At 38.5% G+C, this 25605-nt stretch overlaps 1 pseudogene; it reads right to left on the bottom strand.

Moving 5' to 3' along the window:
* The window catches only part of LOC103752532, a 57283-nt pseudogene that overhangs the window by 5912 nt on the left and 25766 nt on the right, over positions 1-25605 (bottom strand).

Here is a 25605-nt window from a genome sequence, read left to right as displayed (position 1 = left end):
GTCAGCCTACCTAACGCCACTCTCATAAAGAAGACCAGATCTCCCTCACTCAACAGTGATTAGTTGCCAATAGTTCCTTAGCTAAGGTTAGGGCTTCTTACCACTAAGGGAGAACATCAATCAATTTTTCAACCCCAAGTGTAAAGCCTAATAATCACAACAAAAACTAGCACAGAAACCTATCTCTATTGGTGCAGTAATGGCACTTATTTTTTTCATTTTTTAATTGAAGTTTTGTACATTTCATATAACAGTTCTTAATCAAATTTAGACACCCTCCCCCATCCATACCTCCTTACCCCACTATTAGACCTCATCCATTCTGCTGTACACGTTAAGTATTATCAAATCCAGCATTTGTACCCAGATATCCTTAGGTGCAAATTCATCCACTGGAGTCTAGTCAGCCTATTTAGAGATCGTAAGAAAGATCTACTCTCCCTCAACCAGTAGTAATCAGCCTCTGACATTTTCCAAGCTAGGGCTTGTCTGACAACTATTTCACTCACTCCAGTTCCACTCTGGGTCCTTGTCTGGTTGAGTTGTGATGGGTCTTGTGCTTGACGCCACCATTGCCGCAAGTTCACGTGTTCCAGTGACTTGAAAGCCTTTGTTTCTCAATGTTCATGAACCAACCCTGGCTCTTACAATCTTTCCACCACCCCCTGTTCCACAATGATCCCTGAGACGTGGGTGGGCAAGGTTTAATAGAGGAGTACTATCCAGGGACACACACTCTGCAGTCTCTTATTCTCTAAAACTTAGCCAGTTGTGGCCTTTTGTATGCATCGTGTACTGTTGTATAAGGAAGCTTTACTGGTGAGAATTGAGTGATACACTAGTATCCTCTCTACCTTCTGTTCTGCTATGTTCCATGAGACTTAGGTGTAGAGATCCTACTGTAGATATGTCACCTAGGACTGGGCATCTCTCAGAAGTATATTCTCTGCGTTTGATGAATTGTAGAATTCTACAGCAGCCTCCATTTGTTGCAAGAAGAAGCTTCTTTGATGAGCGGTGTATGGTATACTTGTCTGTAAATATAAGGATTCATACTTAGTATATGGTTAGAAATTTCATTTGTCTAGAGGTATGACAGAGCTAGGGTTTTCTCTAGGATCTATGACCTCTACAGTCATGTGTATTTGGCTGTGTTTACAGTGTCACCCATGAGTTCACTCCCATTGAGAAAGATTTAAATCCAATTAGATAGTTGTTGATTACCCCCATATAACAGTGCCACTACTGCACCAATAGAGGTCGTTTGCTGTTCCAGTTCTTACGGTTATTAGGTTTTAGGGCTGGGTTGGACCAATGATTGATTATCTCTCTTAGCAGCTTGCATAGTATCCTCTAGAACTATGAGACCTAGTCTTTAGGTAGAAGGCTTCCAGGTCAGTTCCTGCTTGATTGCTCCAAGTCCTGTGTTCAAAGTATGTCCTGTCTTTAGTAGTAGGGTCTTATCTATGACTTCTGGGAGGTAACCAAGAGCTCTGGTGTTAACCTACACTATTTTGGGAGTCTCTTGCACTACACTGAGCAACTTGAAGGGGTGTCTCTCCTGTCTGGCAGTGTGTTCCGTGCCATACAGCCTCTGGGCGTACACATGCACTAATATTCAGACATCTTATGTGCATTTCTCAGGGAGTTCCCTAGCCAACACATTTCCATCAAGTTTCCCTAGCGCCCCCCCCCGCCAAGTTCCATACATCTCTCCTCTCTCTCTCTGGCATCCAACCTCTCTCTTCCCTCCCCAGTCAAAGCAATACCATTATCCCTACCCTCCTCCCCATAACATCTACCTCCCACAATCTCCTCTTTCCTGAGTTCCCAGTCCCCATCCCCATGGTCCCCTGCATGCCCCTCCCTCCTCCCCTCTAAGCAGAATATTCCCACTTTCCCCACCTCCCCCCCTGGAAACATCTGTTCCCTACTATCCACCTCTTTTGCTTTCCCTTTGCCTCCGTGTTTCCTTTTAGTTTTCCTGGCTCCTGCTGTTACATCAAAGATATATATTCACATATAAGGGATTGATGCTAGAATTTGCAAATGAGGCAGAACATACGTCACTTGCTTTTTGGAGTTTGTGTTGCTTCACATAGTATATCGGTCTCTAGTTCCATCCATTTACTTGCAAATTTCATAATTTCAAGTTTTCTTATTGCTATACATGTACCACATTTTCATTATTAATTTGTCAGTTGAGGAACATTTATGTTCCACTTTCTTAGCTATTGTGAAAAAAGCAGCAACAAATATGGATGTACAAGTATCTCTACAGTTGGATGAGTCCTTTGGGTATATGCCAAGGAGTGGTGTCACTGCATCATATGGTAGATTCATTTTTAGTTTTTTGAGAGTTTGGTACATTGCTTTTCCTAGGAATTGCATGAGTTTGTATTCCTGCCAGCAGTGAATGAGTGTTCCCCCTTTTTCTTTTTTTAAAATTTTATTATTATTTTTATTTTATGTGTATGAGTGTATTGCCTACATGAAGGTAAGTGCGCCTGTGTCGTGCAATGCCCACGGAGGTAGAAGAGGCTTTTGGATCCCCTGGGACTGGAGTTACGGACAGTTGTCAGCTGACATGTGGGTGCTGGTATTCAAACCCAGGTCTTCTGCAAGAACAAGCAGTGTTCTTAACTGCTGAGCCACCTCTTCAGCTCCCCTGTGTTCGCCCCCCCCTTTCCACATCTTCACCAGCATTTTGTGTCTTTTGTTCTCTTAGCCAGTCTGACTGAGGTAAGATGGAATCTTAAAGTGGTTTTATCTGCATTTCTCTAATTACTAAAGATGTTCCGTACTTTTTATGGTGTTTCTTAGCCATTTTTATTTCTTCATTTGAGAACTCTCTGTTCGGGTCCATAGCCCATATTTTCACTGGGTTGCTTATTTTTTTGCTTCTTTGTTTTCTGAGTTCTTTGTATATTCTGGATATTAAACCTCTGCCGGATGTGTAGCAAGTGAGTTTTCTCCCACTCAGTGGGTTTCTTCACTTCTTAATTATTTTGCTGTACAGAAGCATTGAGGCTTAATGAGGTCCCAACAGTTGATTGTTGACCCTAATGCCTAGGCAACTGATGCTTGATTAGAAATTCCTTTCCTACATCTGTATCTTATAGGTACCACCTATATTTTCTTCTAGCAGTTTTCAAGTTTCAGGTTTTATATTGAGGTGTTTGATTCATTTGGAGTTGACATTTGTGCAGGGTGAAAGATTAAGATTTAATTACATTCTTCTGCAGGCAGAGATCCAATTTTTCCAGCAGCATTTATTGAAGATTCTGTCTTTCCTCCATTGTGTGTTATTTGTACCTTTGTAAAATATCAGGCGACTGAAATTGCATGTGCTCATGTTTGGGTTTTCTATTGTATTCCATCAATCTACGTGTCTGTTTTTGTGCCATTATCATATTGATTTTATGACCATGGCTCTGTAATAAAATCTGAAATCTGGTGTGGTGATGCCCCCAGCATTATTCTTTTTTGCCCAAGATTGCTTTGGATTCTGGGTTCTTTTGAGATTACATATGAATTTTAGGATTTTTTTCTAGCTCTGTGAAGAATGTCATGGATATTTTGATTGGCATTGCATTGACTTTATAGATTGATTTTGGTAAGATGGTCATTTTCACAATATTAATTCTACCCATTTATGAGCATGATAGGTCCTTCCATCTCTTGGTGTTTTCCTCTGTCTCTTTCTTTAAGGACTTAAAATTTTCATTACAGAAATCTTTAATGACTTTGGTTAGCGTTATTCCTAAATATTTTATTTTTTTGAGGTTATTATGAATTGGAGGGTTTCCTTGAATGCTTTTTCTGATTGCTTGTTATAGGTATACCAAAAGGATACTCATTTTTGTAAGCTGATTCTGTAACCTGCCACCTTGATGAAAGTGTTGACCATTTCTAGCATTTTCATGGTAGAATTTTTGGGACCTCATGTATAATATCATACTGTCTCGAAATAGTGACAGTTTGACATCTTTTCCAATTAGTACTCTTTTAATTTCTTTCACTTGTCTTACAGCTTTTGCAAGAGTTTCAAGCACTCTATTGAAAAGGAGTGGAGATAGTGTACAGCCTTGTCTGGTTCCAGATTTTAATGAGAATGCTTCCAGTTTTTTCCCATTTAGAATGATGTTGGCTATGGGTTTGTTGTATATAGCTTTAATTATGTTGAGGTATGCTCCTTACAGTCTAATTCCCCTAGGAATTTTACCATTAATACATGTTGGATTTTGTTAAAGGCCTTTTCTGCATCTATTGAAATGACCATGCAACTTTTGTCTTTAAGTTCATTTATATGTTTTATTACATTATTGATTTACATATATTGAACCATCCCTGCATCTCTGGAATAAAGCCAACTTGATCCTGGTGGATGACCTTTCTGATATGTGTCTGTATGCAGTTTGCAAGTATTTTTTTGAGAATCTTTGCATCTATCTGCATTAAGTATATGGGTTTATAGTTTCCTTTTTTGTTGTGTCCTTATCTCTTTTTGGTATTAGAGTGATACTGGCTTCATAGAAGGAATTTGAGATTTGTCCCTCTCTTTCTATCTTTTTGAATATTTATTTTATTTATTATTTTTATTTTATGTGTATGTGTGTGTTGCTTGTATGTAGGTAAGTGCACCCATGTCGTGCAATGTCTGCGGAGGACAGAAGAGGCTATCGGATCCCTTGGAACTGGAGTTACAGAAAGTTGTTAGCTGTCTTGTGGGTGCTGGGATTAGAACCTGGGTCTTCTGCAAGAACAGCCAGTGTTCTTAACCGCTGAGCCTTCTCTCCAGCCCAAGACAGAAGCTGGAGGATGTGGGCATTGATCCCACTACCTCTCACATGCTAAGCAAGCATTCTACCACTTGAGCTAATCCCCTGTCCTCTTTTAAAGAAGTATTGGTTATAGATCATCTTTGAATGTCTGGTAGAATTCTCTGAATCCATCTGGACCTGGAATTTGTTTTAGTGGGAGGTTTTGTATTACTGTTTCAGTTTCCTTATATGTTATGGGTGTGTTTAAGCTGTTGATCTCTTCTTGGCTTAACTTTGGTGGTTTCCATGAATTTAGAAATTCATGCTTTTTTATATTTTCAAATTTAATAGAATAGAGGTTTTTTAAATTATTGCCTTACATGTTCTATATTTTTTCATTGTTGGTTGTGATGTTTCCCCTTTGATCTCTGATTTTGTTAATTTAGATTTGTTCTTTGTTTCTTTTTGTTAGCTAGTCTGAGGGTCTATCTTGTTTAACTTTTCAAAGTATTAGCTCTTAGATTCATTGATTTTTAGTATTACTTTCTTTGTTCCTACTTCATTAATTTCTACTCTGATATTTATTCTTTCTTCTTGTCTACTAGATTTGGGTTTGTTTTGTTCTTGCATTTCTAGAGTTTTGAGTTGTATGGTTAAATCATTTATATGTGCTCTTTCTGATTTTTTAATGTAGGCACTTGGAGCTATATACTTCCCTCTAAGGACTGCTTGTAAAGTACTCCAGAGGTTTTGTTTTATGGTATTCTCATTTTAATTTAGTTCCATGAATATTTTTATTTCTTCCTTACTTTCTTCTTTTACTCATTCATCTTTCAGGAGTGTGTTGTTTAATCTCCATGAGTTCATGTAGTTTCTAAAGTTTCTTTTGTTGTTGACTATAACCTTAATAGCAGTGTGGTCTGATAGAAGGCATGGAATTATTTCAATTTTTTTGTGTTTGGTTTGTTTGTGTTCCAGTATGTGGTCAATTTTAGAGAAACTTGCATAGGCTTCTGAGTATAATGTGTATTCTTTGGTGTTTGGGTGGAATATTCTGTTGATATCTGTTAGGTCCATTTGATATAAGATGCCATTTAATCAGATGTCTATCTTTTTTTCTTTGTCAAATTGACCTGTCTGTTGAATGGAGATAGTTGGATATTGAAGTCACCTACTATTAATGTGTTAGAGTTAATGTGTGTTTTATAGTCCTATAGTACTGGTTTTATGAAATTGGTTACACCAGAGTTTGGTGCATATATGTTCATGAATGTAACATCTTCTTGGTCAATTGTTCCTTTGACTAGAATGAAATTACACTCTTTGTCTCTTCTGATTAGTTTTAATTTGATGTCTATTTTTTCATACTTTAGAATTGCAACAGTCAGGGTAGAAGGCTGGTCTCAGGAATCCAAAGGTAATGTTGGGGTGGGGACAGCTTGTGACATGTCTAACAAATTAGACTGGAAAACTGAGCTGATCAGAGTGCAGAGAATTAGGATGTAGTGGGTGGGTCTGGACTAAGAGAGTAATCCAGAGATCTGGGATGCTAAGAGCAAAAGCAGGCCTGTGCTCAAGGCTAGAAGGGGAAGAGTATGTGGGGGTAGGGAAATTGGAATTGTTCAGGCTATAGGGGAATCAAGGTCCAGGGGGCAGGATCACTGATTTACCAGGAAAGAAGGTTGGTCTCCAGAATCCAAAGCAAGGTAGGGGTGGGGGCAGCTAAGGTAGAGGGGTGGGGGCAGCTAGGGTAGAGGGGTGGGGGCAGCTAGGGTAGAAGGCTGGTCTCAGGAGTCCAAAGACATAGTGGGAGTGGGGAAAGTCTGTAAGTGTCTGACAAATTAGACCAGAAAATTGATCTGATCTGAGTGCAGGGGATCAGGATGCAGTGGGCAGGTCTAGACTGAGAAGGTAGTCTAGATATATGGGGCATTAAAATAAAAAGTGGGCCTTTGCCTAAGACTAAAGGGTAGCAAGGTTTGGGGTGTGTGGAAATTGGAGTTGCTCAGGCTGCAGGGGAATCAAGGCATATTGGCAGTAGTGGCACTTTTGCCTTGGGGATAATCAACAGCTGTCTAATTGGACTTAAAGCCCACTCAATGGGAAGGAACTCATGTGTGGTACTATAAACATAGCCAAATACAAATGGCTGGAGGGGTCATAGAACCTAGAGGAAATCCTTTGTCTGTCACATCCCTAGACAAATGTAATTTCTTGCTGTATGCTAAATATGTATACATGTATTTACAGAGAAGTACGCCTCTCAGCACTCATCAAAAATTCTTAATAAAATACTTGCAACCCAAATGCAAGACCACATCAAGAAGACTATCCATCTTAATCAAGTTGGTTTCATCTCAGGGATGTAGTATGGTTTAACATACATAAATCAATAAATGTAATTCATCACATAAATGGACTCAAGGACAGAAACCACACGATTATCTCACTAGATGAAGAAAAAGCCTTGACAAATCCAACATCTTTTCATGATAAAAGTCATGAACAATCTAGGGATACAGGGGACATGTCTCAACATAACAATGGAAATATACAGCAAGTCCACAGCCATCATACTAAAAGGGGAGGAACTCAAAGCATTTCCACTAAAATCAGAAATGAGACAAGGATGTCCACGCTCTCCATTCCTGTTCAATATTATCCTTGAAATTTTGTTTAGAGGATTAAGATAACTGAAAGAGATAAAGGGGATAGAAATTGCAAAAGAAAAATTAAAGTAAGATAATATACACAGAAGACTTGAGCCTACCAGAGCCTACCAGAAAACTCTTAGAACTGATAAATGTTAAGGAAAGTAGCAGGATACAAAATTAACACAAAAAAAATCAGTATTCTATTAGATACCAAAAACACTAAGAAAGAAAACAGGGAAACAATCCCATTCACAATTACTTAAAAATATCTTGGAATAGGGGCTGAAGAAATGGCTCAGCGATTAAGAACACTGGTTGTTCTTGCAGAAGACCCAGGTTTGAATGCCAGCACCCACATCGCAGCTAACAACTGTCCATAACTGCAGTTCCAGGGGAGCCGACAGTCTTTTCTGTCCTCTGCGAGCATTGCACAACAGGGGTGTACTTACCTACATGCAGGAAATACACACATACACATAAATAAAAATAATATAAAAAATATCTTGGAATAAAAATAGCATGGAAGTAAAAAACCTGTATAATAAAATTTTTTAGGACATCGAAGAAAGAAATTGAAAAGGTACCAGAAGATGGAAACATCACCAATACTCATGGATTGATAATATTTGTATTGTGAAAATGGTCATCATCCTACCAAAAGCAATCTACAAATCCAATGTAATACCCATTAACATTCCAACACAATTCTTTAAGGAAATTGAAAAGATCATCTCAAATTTCATATGGAACACAAAAAACCTAGGATATCCAAAATAATCATGACAATGAAAGAACTGTGGGACGGATTTTCATTCCTTATCTCAAATTATAATCATAGCCATAGTAATAAAAACAGCATGATATTGACATAAAAGAGAAACATTGATCTGTGGAACTGAATTGAGGACCACTTAATTTTTAACACAGGAGCTAAAAATACATACTGGAAAAGAGACAACCTGTTCAAGAAATGGTGGTAGGCAAAGTGGGAAGCTACATTTAGAAGAATGAAATTAGATGCTAATCTCTTGTTTTAAATTGATTTTTTCTTTTCATTTGATGCTGCAAAGAATTGTAATTTCATTTTTCTAATAATTTTCAACACTCTACAAGAAAATGGTTGTAATCTGTAATAGTAAACCCTGTGAAATATCTTTGAAGGTAAAAGTAAAGTAAAAAAAATTTAAACAAGTACAAATTATGAACAGACTCTCCAAAGGGGCTATGATTATATACAACCTTCAAGAGGAAGAAGATATCCCAGAAGAAAGACAAAAATATATGAATATGTAGCATATTGAAGTATATGTCCTCGTTTTGCTAAATTTCACTTGTTATTACAGTTCATGTGTGTGTGTGTGTGTGTGTGTGTGTGTGTGTGTGTGTGTGTGTAGATCCCTGTCTCTTGCCGTGCACCAAACTCAACTCCAAATGGACCAAGGATTCCAACATAAGACCTGATGCCCTGAATGTGATAGAGGAGAAAATTGGAAATACATTGGAACTTATAGACGTAGGAAAGGACTTTCTGAATAGCACTTTTACAACACAAGCATTAAGTCCCACAATTTACACATGGGACTTCATGAAACTAAAAAGTTTCTGTACAGCAAAAACCAAACCAGAACAAAACAAAACAAAAAACTCACCATCATTTGAGAGAAGATATAACCTACAGAATTGCAAAAACTTCTTTACCAGCTATACCTTTGTCAGAGGATTAGTATATAGAATATACAAAGAACTCAAAAAGTTAAACAAAAACTCCACCAACAAACAACCCAATAAAAATTTGGGATAATGAATGAAACTAGGAGTTCTCAAAAGATGAAATTCAAAGAGCTTAAAAGTATTTTAAAAAATGTTCAACATCTTTACCCATCATTAAAATGCAAATTAAAACTGCTTTGAGATTTTCACTTACTTCATACAGAATGGCTAAGATCCAAAAGACAAACAATAACTAATGCTGGCAAGGATGTATGAAAAGAAGACTCATTCTCTGCTGGTGGGAATTGCAAACTGGTGCAGCTGCTATGAAAATCAGTGTGGAGAATCCTCGAAATCTAGAAATAGATCTACCACATGATTGAGCCATACCACTCTTAGGCATATATCCAAAGTACTCTGTATCCTACTTCAGTGATGCCTGTTTATACATGTTCATCAGTGCTTCATTTACAATACCTAAGAAATAGAAACAACCTAGATACGTATCAAATGATGAATGGATAATGAAAGCATTGTACCTTTATACAATGAAATATTATTAAGTTGTTAAGAAAAATGAAATATTCAGGTAAATTGATAGAACTGGAAATAATCATCCTGAGTGAGGTAACCTACACCCACAAAGACAAATGCCATATGTTCTTGTCCATAAGTGGTTGCTAGCTTTGAATTCTTAGGGCAGGAAACTAGTAAGTAGCCATCAGGGGAAGTTTCATGGGAGGGGAGATAGAATGTAGTGATAAAAAGGAGGAAAGGGAAATAATAGAGTAGGAAAGGTTAAAAAGGGCTGGGAATGGGAGGGCAGAGAAGAGGAGGGAGTATGGGGAGAGCTAACTAACACCAAAGACCTTTTGAAAAAGTCATATGGAATCCAACTACTATATAAGCTTCTTAAAGTATATACATATATAATATATAAAGAAGATTAAAAGGAGTTACCCTATAATAGGGAATATTGCCCCTATTAGACACCATAGGCCAGGCTAGCAAATAAAACAGCCAATTCCAGTAATTGACTTCTTTTTTTGAAGCTTGACCTGGTGCCCCATATTCTTTCAAACAATATTTCTCTTGGTTACTCACCAGAACTTTATGGTAAGAAAAACTACATGTATGAGTTGTAGAACAAACAAGAAGAAATCAAGCTTGTATTCAATTCAAAACCTCATCTCTATTGGCCAGTTTTCACAGTGTTGGAAAGTGTTATGCATACTACTGGAAGAGAAAATCATCAACCTTACCCAGCTGTGGCTCCTGTGAGCTACAATAGAAACTGGCCTGGCAAGATACTCCAATTGGTGCAATAGTGGCATGGATATTATCAGAGTAACCAACCACTTTTTAATTGGATATCAGTTGCATTTTACAAACTGATTCCATATCTGGTACTGATGTCAGGCTTAGGAATCTGTGGCTAGACAGGTCAAAGGCCATAAAAGAGAGGCCTAGTACTGTTACTGTGATAAAGTATTAAATTTAGTTTTAATGACTTACTGTTATACCCATAAATTAATGTATCTCTAGGCTCTCACCAGAGAAAGGTCCTTATGAAATGGTTGATGATTAACACAGAGACCTCCAGTTGGTGAATATGTAGAGAATAAGAGACTGTAGAGTGTTTATTTCTGAATAGGACACCTACATCAAACCTCTGTCTCCCAAGACTCAGGGATCATTGTGGAAGATGGGATAGAGAGATTTCAAGAGCCAGAGGATGTGGATCCACAGGTAAACATTTTTCCAGAAAGCTAGTCAGTTACTCATATGAACTCACAGTCCTGATGACAGCATGCAAAACTTGCACAAAAGCTGAAGCCAGACAAAATCCTAGCATGAACCTGTGGAGGTTGGTAAGAAACTACAAACCTACCTAAGGAAATATTGGCAACTGTTGACTGCTAGGAGATGGAAAGGCAGTCTCATTTAAGGGTATGAGTTTTACACTGAAAGGCTTTTGGAGAGACTTGTATATGTATATATAAATATATGATAGAATACATGAGTTTTGGTGAGATGTAAGAGGAAGGTACAGATAGGGGAGGGAATCTAAATTCAATCAGAATATATTATATGAAATAAGCAAAAGTTCAGTAAAAACAAAGTAAACAGAAAAAATCAATTAAAAGTGAATGAAATTTATGAAAATTTATAATCAAAACTTTTAGAATTGAAAAGAATTGATATGAAAATTTAGCAGTTATACTTAACATTTTGTAGAACTTGAAACAAAATGCTAGTGAACTTATAGACAATACTTAGATTAAGGAATGGGCAAAACTTTGAAAATCTGGAACCCTGAAAAGAGTTGTGTTTTAATTTTAACACTTTTATCCAGAGAACAATCTAGAGAGGGAAAATATTAAGTGATTAAATCTTTTTTATAAAATTTAATCTCTTGGGCTGGAGAGCTGGTGCAATTGTTAAATGTTCAGGCTCATGACCAAAAAGGCAAGACATCAGTCTCTCTCACTTGAAGAACTTGTGACGTTTCCAGGATATAGGCCACACAGAAGCCAGAAAAAAGTGATAATTTTAGAGCTAGAGAGGCCAAATTAGGAGAGCCCTACAGTCCCTGTGAAATCAGCATCTCTGGACACTCATGAACTAGGCATCTTGGGTAAAGCAACAAACCTCAAATAAAATTACCAGTACAATTATTGGTCATTAGGTTATATAAAAGCATTTTCAGACAGAGAGTAGCTGTCTTTACTTCCAGAGTAGTTGGAAGTCAACAAATACTAGTCGGCATTCTACAGTATAAAGAGTATAGCTAGGCATTGTGGTGCACACCATTAATCCCAGCACTTGGGCGGTGGAGACAGAGGCAGGCAGATATCTGTGTGTTCAAGGCCAGGCTGTTCTATATAGTGAGTTCCAGGACAGCTGGGGCTACAGGGAGACCGTGTTTCAAAAAGACCTTAAAAAAAAAAAAAGAGTATGAAAACTAAATGTCTAGAGAGACATCCTGGAAACAGAGATTGTCATATCACTTGTGTGGGAAACGAAGATATCCTACTGAAAGACATTCAGAAGACTATTACATGTTGCCACCATGTAATAAAACTGGAAATAATTCTCTGCATTTTATAAGTTACAGGTCCTTCCTAGCTCTTATATAGAGTCATTTGAATGGGAGATCATTTTCAACGAGGTGGCTATTAAAACTGAAATAGTAGATGTTTGCATGCCAAGTACCTAACTTCTACAAATTTGAGTATTATACTAGTGATGAAATAAGTTTGAGTAAAAGAGACCAAAATTTTGTTATAGTTAAATATTATGATATAGAATAATGGTGCCTGTTCAAATGCTGATGGAAAGGGGGCAAGAGGAAGGAATGGATTAAGCAAGAAGAAACGATCACTTGAGTAAGATTCTGTGTTCCAAATTTCCTGTTTCCTCCAAGGGGTGGGGCCTGCTGCAGAGAATTGACTGCAGAAGGGCTTCTGGGAGCCATCTTGTGAAGGATGCCCAGAGCCTCCACGAAAGCACAGTGGCTGGGGTGGAGAAAAAGATGGCCCTGGTCTCACCAGTGTGGACGCCAGAGGCATGGACGATTTGCAATGGGGTGGGCTGAGCCACGTGGAGCTGGGTGCTGGGGGTGCATTTCTATGTAAGCCTCCCCATTTACCCTCTCCCTACCCAAGGGCATAAACCATAATAAATTCACATAAAAATATGTTATATGGTTTGTCTGATCGTGCAAGAGACCCCGAGAGAACTCTGGCAACAGATTCTTAGAAAACTGAGATGGAAAAGTGCCTCAAGCCACGACTCCATCCAGCAGAGCCGAGGAAAGACCACACAGACACCAAGGTGAGGTTCAGGCTTCTTCTTCTTTATTACGCACTTCAGTCCTTATATAGTTTGTTCCCAACAGCCCTCCTCCCAGCCAGGACCAATCAGGGCACACACACACACACACACACACACACACATGCAGCAGGCAGGCAGAGTGGCAGCTCATTGGGCCACATAGCAGGGTCATGCTTGATGATGTCTCTGATCAGGTACATGATCAGGGTCCTAGTGCTTGCCCGAGTTGGAGTAAACAAGCGAGGGTCACGAGGCTTGGCAGCCAGCCAAGGGTTGGAGTCACGAGGCTTGGCAGCCAGCCAAGGTGCCATCTTTGGCTGACTCGGCCGCGCTTGCTTCCCACAGAAAAGAGCCATGCCACAAGTAGAAAGATTTAGTAGACAGCTTTTCGTAGTGGTTGCACAAGTTTGCAGTCCCATCAACAGTGAACAAGCACTCCCCTTTCCCCACATCTTTGTCAGCATTTGGCATCTTTTGTTCTCTTGATCTTAGCCAGTCTGACTCAGGTAAAATGAAATCTTAAAATCTTTGATGTGCATTTCCCTAATTACTAAGGAATTTGAACACTATTTAAGGTGTTTCTTTGCCATTTTAATTTCTTCTTTTGAGAACTCTTTGCTCAGGCCCTTAGCTTATCGTTTTACTGGGTCATTTGTTTTCTTGTTTCCATGTTTTTTTTTTTTTTGAGTTCTTTGTATATTCTGAATATTAATCCACTATTGAATGTGTAGCTGTGAAGATTCTCTCCCACTTTGTTGATTTCCTCTTCACTTTCATGGTTGTTTCTTTTGCTGTACAGAAGCTTTTTAGTTTAGTGAGGTGCCACTTCTCAATTGTTGACCTTAATTCCTGAGCAACTGACATCCAATTTAGAAAGTCTTTTCCTACACCTATATCTTATAGAGTACTGCCTATGGTTTCTTCTAACAGTTTCAGAGTTTCAGGTTTCACATTGAGGTCTTTGGTCCATTTGGAGTTGACGTTTGTGCAGGATGAAAGATAAAAGTCTAATTTTATTCTTCTACTGGTAGAGATCCAGTTTTGCAAGCACCAATAGCTAAGAAATGGAAATAACCAAAATGTCTCTGAACTGATGAATGGATAATGAACATGGTTCATTTACACAATTGAATTCTATTCAGTGGTAAAGAAAAGACAAAATCATAAAATTTTCAGGTAATTGGATGGAACTAGAAACTGTTACAATCAGTGAAGTAACACAGACCTAGAAAAACAAGCGACATGTATTCTCTTTCATTTGTGGATCTTAACACTTGATTAAGATGAAATACACAAAAATTCAATGAAAATATCTATTAACAAGAAGCTACGTTGCATCAGAGACTATTACAGAGGTCCACAACTGGTCAAAATTCAGAGAATAAGTGACCATGGGGTGCCCAGCTTTGCTCAACCATGGGATTGAGTCTACAACTCTATCCGGGATGATTGCTGTGAGTTTGTGGCTTGCAGACATGGTAGGGATGCTGCCACATTGAAATCTCAATATACAGTTGCCTAAACAAGGCTTGCATAATAAAAACACCAATTGACAAGCTAACATGGATGGGGAAAATATCAAAGTCCCACCTTTATATGAAAAGCTAAAGGAAAATCAATGGCTATGGAAAGAGGGAGAACCATTTTTCTCCAGGGACAATTGTCCCTGTGATAGGTTATTCAGTGCCAAGTGGTCAGTCCCAAATATATGTACATACAAGCAACACTAATGGACTTATTAGATTGTGTGGGTATGTATTTGTGAGTGTGTGCACATGTGTGTGTGTGTGTGTGTAAGAATAATAATTATAGAAGAAGAGGTCATGAATTTGAGAGTTGAGAGTAGTGATGGGAAGAGTTGGAGGGGAGATGGAAGGGTGGAAATGATGTAAATATAGTACTATCTATGAAAACCTCAAAAAATTAAAAACATAAATTACAAGGAGTCTGTCTTTCACAGTGACAGAAAGAGAATTGTGTAAATTTAGTTAAATGTGTAAATCCAGGGGAAATGAAATGAGAGAGTCTATTCTGTGCTTTAATGTTCTTTGTCAGGTGGAAGGCCAAGTCATTGAAGATGGTGGGGAATTGGAACTTTGAGGAGAGTTTAGGTTTGAAAGGATCATAGGGACATTCTGTAAATTCAGTTAGGTTATGAAATAGAATATTAGGTACCATTTTAAGAATTAAGTAGGTTATGGTGTCTGATTATAGGATCCCAGTACTTGGGAGGCTGAAGCTTTTGTATTGTGAACGTCAGTCAAGTCCAGGCTATAGAATATGACCCAGTCTCAACCCCCCCATATATTATACATGCATGTAAAACTATATTAATGTAGTTGATATAATACCAAGTTGCTGAGTTACATAGTTTTTTTCCAACAGGGTTGAGTTGCCTAAGGCAAGGAAGAAGGAAGATGCTATTGAATTTTTCATAAGTGAAACAAGGTGTAGGGGGAGGGAGGAGATAAGAATATAGGAATACTGGTTGATTGGTAAGTATACTAAAACACATTAAAGCAGATTCTGCTGTATGTATGTGTAGGTTTTAATATATGTGCATTATGTAATCAAGAAATTGGTAACTGGTTGTATAAAAATAGGAAATAATTAAATAATTTGTGTATATTCAATACATTAAAAAGTAGTGAAACACACTGAAAAGCAGGGGAATGAGCAGAAAATTGCAAAATTGAATAGGAACAATGTGGAGCTATTGATGTATTGAAAAGTTTGTGAGACTCCAATCACTTTTAAAAGTATGTCAAAAAAAACAAGAAGGAAAAGAACATATGATCAGAGTGTGAGATCTTGTAGAGTTATGATTGTGCCATACTTGTAGAAGATTATACCATCTCTAATCATGCTACTGTGATTGTTGACAACCTAAAATGCCTAATGATGACTGTAGATGAAATGTCTGTACCTTGGGAATATGGTACCTTCTGAACTCAATGTTCTGTGTTACTGCATGGGGTGCATTCAGGGGAACAAGATCAACATACCTCTGGATCTCATGTACTACAGCATCCATGTAGGGCATGTAGCTCTTGTCCTGCATGCAGGGGCTTTGGTGTCTGCCAATCACATGGTCAATCTCTTCCTGGATTTTAGCTGCCAAGGCAGAAATCAGAATTTAGGTAAAATAGAAAATAATTCTCTTTTACTTCATACATAATCACTGTTACATTGTAATGGGAGATAATTGGGGAAATAAAAAATACTGCATTCTCTTTAAGAGAGAATACAAAGCATGAATTAGTTTCTTGGGCAACTTGGAAGTTCATTAGATATTTAAATATATGGAAGAAATCATAAATTATAAGACTCATTTCTCAATCCTAATTCTTAAAAAAAGAAACAAATTTTTTTCTTTTCAGACCCAGGAATCTGGAATCTTGAAACAAAAACAACTTCTAAAGACCATGTAATTTACTCATTAATGCTAGTTTTTGTTATAAATATACAAATTCCTCCACCCAAACAGGTGAGTTTCTCAGATACTAGCCCTCTTTCTATGCCATCCCTCTCTCCCAGGCCTAGCTCAGGTGTGCTGTTCATGCACTGGCCCAGGCTGTCAATTCTATAGGATCTTTCCCACCCTTGCTGCCATCCCCACACTTCCAGACATAGCTGATGTTGTGCAGTCTGTGCATCAGCCCATGCAGATCCAGTTGAGGGGTATATGTACATGCTTTCTTGATTACCACTGAGTTGGAATCACTCCCATCCTTCCAATCAAAACTCAACACTGAGTATCTGAAAGATGACCTACCAACTTTTAATACCTGTTATTGAAATTACCATGCTTGGGCAACACCCCAAACAGAGCGAAACCTCAACTCAACAGAGGCAGGCTGGAGTCTGATATCACACACACAACCAACTAAAGAAGTTCACATGTTAGGGTCACCTTTCAAAAATGAAAACAATATGAAATACCAAGACAATATGACCCTCCCTCCAAACTTAGTACTCCTATAAAAGTGTTACACAATGAGATTTACTTAGATGAACAATGGGTATGTCTGTGAAAGTTTTTCTAGATTAAATTAATTAAGGGGGGTGAAGTACCACCCTCAATGTAGGCAGCATCATTCTATGGGCTGGGATCTCAGATTGAATAAATATGAGAAAAATAGTTGAACAGTGGCATTCATCCACCTCCATTAAAAAAAAATTATCCAAATTCCAAGAAAGCATGAAGTACTCTGTGTGGTAGACACCTAACAAATAAAACAATAGAATATGATGTTTAGTTAATTCAACATGTGAGAAAAAGAATGATTTATTCATAATATAGTATATGACCAACATACTACACTGTTCATTATATTACTTTATAATTCCTCAAAATTGTTCATGGTGTTGGTATTAATTTTCATACTTTACAAATAACACTGTTCAGGGAAGTAAATATATCTCCTAAGGACCCCCAGGAAATGTGTAGTCTTTCCATATGAACCCTCAGAGTCAGAAAAGAGACAACAGATATCAAGAGTTAGTCAGGAAGTTGGCACAGCTCCTTTCTAGTAATGTCCAAAGCCACCACTATTCAAATCTATGCATTTGAATGCATTTTCCAAAGCAATGTTGTTACTTTGCTGTTGTGTGACTTTTCCTGGGAAAATGTGAAAAATCCCCATCTGTTTACTCCAGATAGGGCACGAAGACAGATAAAATATAAAGTTCCACTGAAATCTAGCTTGGCCAACCAATGAATTTATTGTGGTTGCTTGAAAGGCTATTAGTGAGAGGTTACTTACAGGAGTACAGGCAACTGTGTCATCTTAGAGCCTGTGACAGAATGGGTGACACTTCAACAAACCTGTGTCTCTGGAGCTCTGTGTACAACATCCAGGCAGCTCCAAGAGAGAGTCTCCTCTCTTCAACAACTGTTTACTCCTTTTAAAACCTTGGGTAGGGATTTATGAATATTATAACTTTTTATCTTCACAAATCTGGCAAGTTTCATGAACTCCCTGATCCTTCTATGTTTGGTTAGCTTCTGTAGTCTTACGACCCTCTCTGCTTGTGCCAGATGGGAATGTCTGAACTCAGAAGAAATAGCTGTATTATATTTGCCTTACAGTATCTATCTACCACCTGAAGAATATGACTTAGGAGTGCAGTCATGAAATTCTTTATCTTCACAGTTACAAAAAAAATTGAAACAGATTTGGTGATGCACATCTGTAAGTTCTGCACTTTGGATCCTAAGGAAGAAGAACTGGGAGTTTCAGGGAAATCTGCGTTATATTGTGATACTCTGTCAAAAAAAAAAAGAATAGGGAAGGAAGGAAAAGGAGGAGGAAGAAGGATGAATGGTGAAGATAGGAAGAGGAATGAGGAGGAGATTAGGTTATTTGACTGAGCATGTCACGTGAAAGAAGCACAGAAGCAATATATTTCACAATGTGTGCTATCAAGAGCATTTTGAGGCCATGTTTTTTGTGTGGACTATTCACAAAGAACCTCATATTCATAATGGGAGGAAAGAAGGGCTTGAGGCAAAGTAGAAATTTTTGTTGCTAGTATCAAGGAGATAAGTTTTAAAGTGTTTATTACCACTGAAAATGTCTCAGTGCTTCAAACCACAAAATATGACAGAAAAATGAGGGTAATGCCTTCATGGTGAGAACACAACAATCAGTTAAGAAACAGAAAAGTTGCATTTGAAAAATAAGTAATGTGTATGAGAATTAAAAAAAATATATTGAGCTTTTGTAAATTCATACAACAGTTCCTAATCAGTTTTGATCAACGAGTATATACTAAGCTATTTGTGGTGGATCATTACCATAATGTCAGTCACTGAAGGAGTAGGCTGGGGAACAAAAGTTTGTGATCAGTTTGATCTACATAGTGAAATCCTATCTTAAAAAAACTAACTGCAGGTGGATCTTTGTGAGTTCGAGGCCAGCCAGGTCTACATAGTGAGTTCCAGGACAGCTGGGGCTACAGGGAGACTCTGTCTCAAAAAGATGAAAAAAAATTGGCTGAATATGTAACTCCACAGGTAAAGTGCTTGCCTAACATGTGTGAGACCCTGAGTTTGGGCCCTACACTGGGAAAATGAAAGGATAATTTATAAATATTTCATAGAGCAGCTGATGATAGCCATGGCTTAAGGTAGAGAGGCTCAGAACATTTGCACTGTACTTTCAGTAACAATTTAAAGAGCAGGAAAAGAGTGGTTATCATAAGAAGAGGTGCACTGTGTAACTGGCAGAGGCAAGGGAGACACTGGGAAACCCATCCCTTCTCTGATTACCACACTTGAACACAACATTTATGAGATGCTTTTTAAAAAAGAATCTTCTATGTCAGGAGCTTGGCATTCTAAGACCCTCTGTGAAAGAAAGTTCAGGAAACTCAGAGCAAGTGTCATGGAACTATACTCTGAAATCTGGCCAGTAGAACTCTAGTATACGGTGGGGAAGAACTTAAACACAAGCTCCATACAACACACCAGATATCAGGAAGGATCACACCAGGGTAGAGCCAGAATTTGCAATAGAACTCATGAAGAAATGCCTACAAGTGTGACTAACAGCTGAGACTCCACCTGAGAACAGCATTGCTTACCTGATCTTCCAAATGAAGATATAGTGGTGAGAACAGCATTTACAGCATGATGCCTGGTGAATTGTCCAAAGATGAGATCAACATCTGTGATCAGACCTCACAACTGAACACACAGAGGAAGGACAGGCTCCTGGGAGCCCAGAGAAACTCAAGACTGAAAGAGGCACACAGGCAAGACTGTGTTCACATTCTGTGTCCTCTTCAAGCTCTCTACCTTTCACATATATATTTAATATCAGCTTGTATTTAATATCCAGTGTCAACTTAGCATGGTAGTATTTCTTGTGTGGATTTTGTCTTCCCTCTCTTTGTTTCCCCCATTCTTTCCTTTTATATTTTATCTTCGGAAGAATGTAAGCTGCCCTGGTTTGTAAGTTTTATGTCTGTGGTTGATGAGAGTTGGAACTGGTCTAGGTTGTCTGATTGTATTTATTTGTTTCTCTCTTTTCATTCTGCCTTTAGCCATAAGTGTACCTACTCACAGGGCTGACCCTGCTATTATTTCTATTTACATCTCCTTCAATGATTTTCTCTCATTAACCCAGTAATCACCAGTCTTACTTTGATTATTTTCTTTTGCACTTACATCCTTATTAACTAATCTGATAGTGCAAAGAGGAATACCAGTGCTCTTGTGCTTTCTAAAATTATTAGTACTTAGGGATGACTGCTTTTACTTTATTATTATACTATTATATGAGGTCTTTATTTGAAAGTGATTGTTATTGCTGACATTATGGTACTTTCAAGGGACTACTGAGGCTAGAGCCTGGTGATCTGAACTCAGTTTAACTGAGAAAAATGATACTTCAACCCTACTTCAACTTCATTCCTCTTCAAACAGTTCCCCTGAAAATTAAGATAATATGTCTCTTCCAAAATTTCCAATTTTACAGTAATGGCTCATAATGAGAGTGAAGACAGCATAAACCAACAGCAGAATAAAAAAGGAAGTCAATACAGGATATTAAAATAAAATTAAATCATATTATAGTTAAAACACGAGATATGCAGAACAATAAAAGTGTGTTGAAAGTCACAAAAAAGAAACACCACATTATATATATGTATGTCAGTGAATCAGAATAAAAGCTGATTTCTCAACAGGAAATTTTAAAGTCAGGAGAGCTTCAGTTGATGCTTTTTAAGGTCTTAAAAAACAGTAGCTGCCAACCCAAACTTCTTTTAAAAATATTTTATTTATTATTTAAAAATTTTATGTGTATGAATGTATTACCTACATGTATGTAAGTACACCCATGTGATGAAATGGCCACGGAGGTCAGAAGAAGGTGTTGGATTCCCTGGAACTGGAGCTAAGACAGTTGTTCGCTGCTGTGTGGGTACTGGGAATAGAACCCAGGTTCTCTGCAAGAGCAGCCAGCACTCTTAACTGCTGAGCCATCTCTCCAGCTCCCAACCCAGACTTCTATACCCAGCAAAACTATGCATTAAAATTGAAGGGGGAAAGATCACTGCTATAAGTGCTTACATTTAAAAATCAGGGAGATCTCAAATAAGTAACTGAATGATGCACTTTAGGACCTGGAAAAAAGAAGCACAAGAAAAATTAAAAGGCAATGGGTAGAAACACTTAAGAACAGAGGAGAAATTAATAAATATAAATGAAATAAATACAAAAACTCATGAACCAGTTAGTTCTTTGAAAACATAAGCTTGGCAAATCTTTGTTTGCTTTAGACAAACAAAGCAACATAAACAGTAGATCCAAGTAGATCCAAACTGATATAATTAGAGGCGAAAAGGAAGACATTAAAACAGCTACCAGAAAGACTGCCTGAGAGCACCTGGATCCTACCTCAGCATGGTGGTGAGCTTCCCCTAACTGTGCCATACCCATCCCCCTACCTGAGATTTCATAAGGACTCTCTCAAAGCTCCAGGGCAGATCTGGCTTCGGTAGGCTAAGGCTGAGATCCTAGCCAACAGCCTGAGAGGGTGGGTTCTGATCTCCATTGGTGTAGCAGCTCTGATATCAGCAGACTGCCTGAGAGTGCCGAGTTCTGGCCTCCCTCTGGACTCCCTTTGGCAGAGGTCTGAATAATACAGGGGACTGCCAGAGAGTGCCTGGATCCTGCCTCCACATGGTGGTGAGCTTCCCCTAATTGTGCCATACCCATGCCCCTACCTGGGATTTCATGAAGCCCCTCCCAAGGCCCCAGGGTAGAGCTGGCTTTGGTAGGCTAAGGCTGAGATCCTAGCAGACAACCTGAGAGTGTGGACTGCCTGAGAGTGCCTGGGTCCTGCCTCCACTTGGTGAAGGAAGCCCGAGTGTACCTGACTGGAACCTGAATTGGGCTTCTTTGGGTACTCCTGAAGAGCTGATCTGAAGCCATCAGTTCCCTCCAAATTAAATCTGAGAGAACCTGAATCCTGTACCAACCGGCTTTATATAATCAATAAAGAAAGGATCTAGGCACCCTGACAATACAAACAGAAGCATACTTCAACTTAATTCTCATATCAGAATCATAAACAACAAAAGAAATTCACATACCAAAATCACAACGAAAGAATAATAAGACGGAAAGCCAAAACACTATGTCCCCACCGAACTTCATGAGTCCCATAGAAGAGCTCTACAAGGAGAACCTCTTAGCAATAACCCAGGACACTTAATTGAAAACAACAATCATAAACATGATCAAGGAATTAAATGAATTTAAAGAACACATGAACAAACAAATCAAAGAACTAAAAGAAGACAGAGATGAACTTCTGAATGAATTCACATAAGAGAAACTTTGAAGAAAAAGGCAGAAATGAAGAAGGAAGTGCAAAACTCAATACTTGAAACAACAGGGGAAAGCCTCACCACTAGAATGAATGAAATGGAAAACAGAATATCAGCACTGGAGGATAAAGCTGAAGACTTGGACCACTCAAGCAAAGATTATGGAAAATTAAAAAAAACCCACAGGAATGGAATATGCAAGAGATGTGGGATACCATGAAAAGACCAAATCTATGGATCATAGTAATTAGGGAGATGCAAATTAAAACCACCCTAAGGTATCACCTTACCCCAATCAGACTGGCTAGGATCAAGAGAACAAATGACACCAAATGCTGGCAAGGATGTGGAGAAAGGGGAATGCTCATTCACTGTAGGTGGGATTGCAAACTCTCGCAATCTCTATGGAAAACAGTGTGAACTCTAAAAAAGCTAAAAGTGAACCTACCATATGACCCAGTTATACCACTCCTTGGCATATACCCAAAGGACTCATCCTATTGTAGAGACACTTGAACAACCATGTTTGTTGCTGCTCTTTTCACAATAGCTAAGAGATGGAAGCAATCTAAGTGCTCCTAGACTGATGAGTGGTTAACAAAAATGTGGTATATTTACACAACTGAGTTCTATACAGCAGTAAAGAAAGTTAAAATAATGAAATTTGCAGGCAAATGGATGGATCTAGAAACTTATACTAAGTGAAATAACAGAGACTCAGAAAAACAAACAGCGTATGTTCTCCCTCATATGTGGATCCTAGCACCAAATTCTTTTAAATTCCAAGTCCTTTTAATAAAATCATGCTATACAGCAGTCCCTTCTGCATGATATAACTACCATCATCACAACTTCAGCTGAGCCTGATCGCTAGACATCATCACAGTTAGGCTTGTTGATGGTTGTGCTCATTCACTAAAGGAGGGACAAGCAGGGTCATTGGACCCTCATCCAGCCACTCTTCCTAGCCAACTGTATGTAATTTGGCCCTAATCACACATGGACTCCTGGATTTGAGGAGGGCTAAAGTACACAATCCTGGGAAGGACAGGAAGAGAAGTCATGACCCATGCTGTATCAAGGCTTTCCAGTGTGCATACCCTCAGGTCATACATACACCTCAGCAACCCCTCAGTTATTTCAAAGCCTTTAGAGGGAACCGACACTGATTCTAACCACTCCAACAGCTATCAAAATACCTGAAAGCAAATCCTGAATTCATCACTCTAGAGTCCAGCCTTGGAAGACAAAAGAAAAATGAGGAGGAACCCAATAGAGGGATGCTTTTGCAAGCCCTTGTCAAGAAATTCCAATGGATTCACATATGAACATTTGAAAATTGCCATGTTCTGACTTTTTTACAAGTCTAGAACTTGTATTGCTAATTACTCTTGCCTTTACTTCTCCTTCACATCTATTCATGATTCAAAGACTTTCTTTTCCACCTTGAGATAAGAGTTATGCAATTTGGGAGTATTTTAGATAGACCCACTGAAGGGGCACTCCAATTGCTTCTCCCTGCATCCCTATTCAGCATGGAAGAAGCCAGAGTGGTCTGCGTCCCAATTCCCTATTGGCAATTTGGGTAACCTCTTCAGAGGACAGCATGATAAGAACAAGAGGTAGGAATTGGCTAGGCAGTTAAGGTAAAAAGACCCCAAATGAAAGTAGCCAGTTTTTTGGCTAAAACTCACAGTGTCTTCCAGCCTCTTAGCAACATACTCCATTCCAAAGGCCAAAAATGTCAAAGATATTTGGGAGCTTTTATCTAATCTTTAAAAATTTTAGGGTTACCTCTTCAGAGTGGGAAATGTTAGAGCAGTCAAAAGCCCCATTTAAAAAAATAAATCAAAGAAGAATAAAGAGTACATGAAGTTATCAAAAAAAAAGGGATGGGGTGATATGGGAGGAGTTGGAGGGGAGGGAGTGGGCACGGATTTGATCAAATACCTCATACGCATGTATGAAATTCTCAATTAATTATTTACAAAAGTAAAACAGCTGCCAAACAATTCAGAAAAGAATGACACTCCTAAAATTTGTATTCCCTTAGATTACTCTACTGAATCTAAGTGAAATGGAAGAATTTCTAGATACATATGACCAAAGAAGTTAAACAAAGATGAGATAAATTGGGAAAGATCTATAAGAAGGATTAAGATTGAATCAATAATTTAAAAGTCTTCTAACTATATGCCTAGGCAAGGTTTATCCGAGAATGTTCCATCTTTGTCCAAGCTTTATCTACATGGCACATGGTGATTAGAAGTACCAGACTGGTGGAACTAACCTTGGATGTTTAATAGCCATTCTTTGAGGACTATACTAATTTGGTCAGAAAAACATAAAGTTTTTGCTCCTTGCCCTCCTAGGTCGATTAAGTTCCAGGGGACTATTAGCATCTTTCAAAATGTCCTGTAACTGCAGTGAGTCACCTGTCCACTTTATCAAGGAGGCCATGGAGGCCCCATCAAATGGACTTGAACCAGTGTCCAGTCTATAAAGAGGTGGGTCAACACAGAGGAAATATTTCCTCCATGCTTCCAAGCAAAGCCAGCCATGGTTGAACAGACCTTTGACTTATCTTCACATAGATGGAACTGGTAAAAGAAAGGAGCCGGGGCTCCTCTGAAACCCATGTGACCGTTGAGGAACAGAGCCTCAAATGGCCTCAAGAGTAAAAAATAAATTGGTTTATCTGGGCCAACTCTATGGTCTTAGACACCCAAGAGGAAAGTATAACCAAAGATTAAAGGGGTCAATATAATTTTTTAAGAGTCCATGTGGATAGCTAAAGGCTACATAACAAGAAACAATGCCAGATAGGAGGTACCTTCCTTTGAGTTATTGACCAGGGTGTCCCAAGAGACTCCCAGACAGTAACCCAGCATAGAACTGAGAAAATGAACAACAGACCCCAATCTTATATAAAGGAATATTGACAACTGATTGCTGCTCTATGAGGAAAAGCTGTTCTTCCTAAAACTCTGGATAGTCTGACTAGATTCATTGGATGGACAAGCACTGGGGAATTACTGGGGGTGCCAACAACACAGTGGGTAGTAACAGGGATGACAGAGTATATGGGCTCCAGTGGTGGTGGGGGGCTATGGGAGGGTGCCACTGGGAAGTGAGTATATAGATGAATAAGATTGTTTGGGATGTTCTGTATGATACACACACACACACACACACACACGCAAATCAAATTAAAAAATGAGTTATATTTGAGGAAGAAACATAAAAATTTACTTCATGTTAATTAGTAGAGGTGATAAACATTACCATTGAAATCTACC

Source organism: Nannospalax galili, unplaced genomic scaffold (genome assembly GCF_000622305.1).
Source record: "Nannospalax galili isolate Female #2095 unplaced genomic scaffold, S.galili_v1.0 scaffold2108, whole genome shotgun sequence".
Classification (NCBI taxonomy): domain Eukaryota; kingdom Metazoa; phylum Chordata; class Mammalia; order Rodentia; family Spalacidae; genus Nannospalax; species Nannospalax galili.
This window is presented reverse-complemented; position numbering and strand designations above follow the sequence as displayed.